Source organism: Poeciliopsis prolifica, unplaced genomic scaffold, assembly GCF_027474105.1.
Source record: "Poeciliopsis prolifica strain line A6 unplaced genomic scaffold, Auburn_PproV2 SCAFFOLD013, whole genome shotgun sequence".
NCBI classification, from domain to species: domain Eukaryota; kingdom Metazoa; phylum Chordata; class Actinopteri; order Cyprinodontiformes; family Poeciliidae; genus Poeciliopsis; species Poeciliopsis prolifica.
In genome coordinates this window covers 5088242-5090117 of record NW_026562388.1, presented here as the reverse complement: position 1 = coordinate 5090117, position 1876 = coordinate 5088242, and the positions used below count along the sequence as shown (strand labels likewise).

At 44.1% G+C, this 1876-nt stretch overlaps 1 long non-coding RNA gene across 1 annotated transcript; it reads left to right on the top strand.

The window, feature by feature from the left end:
• The first annotated feature begins 270 nt into the window (after window positions 1-270).
• On the top strand, window positions 271-1463 carry LOC129365606 (uncharacterized). The gene is made up of 3 exons (XR_008606541.1): window positions 271-418; window positions 827-923; window positions 1226-1463. It is a non-coding gene; the product is annotated as an uncharacterized LOC129365606 (long non-coding RNA).
• The last annotated feature ends 413 nt before the right edge of the window (window positions 1464-1876 follow it).

Below are 1876 nucleotides of genomic sequence, written 5' to 3'. Positions count from 1 at the left end.
CACTCTGTGGATTTCAGAAAGAGAGAGAGAGAAAAAACATATATATATATGTTTAAATAGGCCTATATAAAACCCGCTCCAGGCTGTTGATTAATGCGCACATTTGTGAAGGCGCGATGCGCGCCTCAGATTCATTAATTAATAATTCCGATATGATGTTGCTGAAGACAGAGAGAGGGAGAGACCCCCTCCTCCTCCTTAACGCACCCATGGGCGCCCTGCTTTTACATGATGGCGACCCCTTCTGGAGATCAGACTCCATTTGTTTACAGAAAAGAACAAAATCAAGAAGGTAATCACGTTTGAACCCCGGTAAATTCATTCATTTCTAACGTACTTTTTTTTTCCTTCTTCCCTCTCCACTTTCCGAGGCGACGACTGCAGCGAACGAGACCCATCGCTTCATATTTACTCACAGGTATAAACCTCCTTATGCATGCGTTAGGAGTCCGGGTTGATGGCGAAATCAATAGAGACGGATTGTGGGGTCAATATTATGCTGCGCACCGGGGGGGGGGGGAACTTGTTGCGCCAACGCCCCCCCTTTTTTCTCTCTCTCTCTGCGCGTGTGCGGTGAGACGGAGAAGGAATGAGCAATTAATAAGACAGAACCGCAGCATCTCACCCGAATCTCACTGTTTAGACCGAGGAGACGTGAAACAGAGAGAGAGAGAGAGAGAGAGAGAGAGGGGGCCTAAAAGGGCCCGACTTACTCTGCTGCCATCATTAATCACAGCCCACTTGAAGATTCTGACTCAAAGTATAGAACCGGTAACCATTATCGTCTCGGGTAGCAGTTGAAACCGCTCCTTATTTTTCAAAACAGTGCAAGGGCATACAGGTCCATGCTGGAAAAAGAAAAGAAAAAGAGAAGACGAAGACAAGCCAAGCAAAAGACTTCTGTCAGAGGGATGGAGACACAGGTGACCCATTGTAACAACATACTGGTCTGATTGCCTCAGAGCAAAAATAATACATAAAATAATCTGTCTTTGAATTAATTATATAGTAATGACTCATTTTGTGTGTTTTCTGCGTTGAATTTCAAAAATAGTAAATGAAGAAATATATCTAAAAAAAAGTAAAGTAAAAAGTAAAGCCTGTTTGATTTATTTGAAAACTTTTCTACATTTGTTTCTCAATAATCCACTTATATGTGATTACATATTTGTGATGACTTCATTCATTTGTTTATTATTCAGTGTTTTGAATGTGTCCTCCGCAGGTGCTTTAAGGCTCAGTCGACTTGATGATGTGGAGAGGAAAAGGGAGAGAGAGAGAGAGAGAGAGAGAGAGAGAGAGAGAGAGAGAGAGAGAGAGAGAGAGGACAGCCCTGTGTCCCTGTTAGCAATGGAAGCTTCAGTGATGAAAACCAAGAACCGGTGTCAAGAACTTTTTTAGCACATCACTACAGCTGCTGGGAATAAATAGCAGCCAACTGAAGAGCATTAGGAGGAAGGGAAGCTGTGACGTCAGACTATTTGGTTGCCTCTACACAATAAAAGCCTGGTGTGTACCGAACTCACAAGTCCAAGTTTGTTTCTCAACAGGGGGATGTAAAATGTTGTCAATACTCTGATAGCCTTCATCTGCCAGTAATGACAGGCAGTCGGCTCACTATCTTATCTGCAGGCCAGGTAGGGCCATACCTGGGGGGGAATAACTGCTGCGATAAAGAGCGTCCTGGCCAATGGGAAGCCTCTTGTCTGTCTGCGAGGAGTTAATGGAGAACGCCACTGGAGACAGGAAGTCCTCAGAAAGTGAAAAGCACTTTATTGCGCACCTGAATAGCCCGGCATAGAGTTTCTCCTCAAACCCAATGGGAAAACCACATTACAGTTCCCATACACAGGGTCATTACAACCTTGCAATGCAG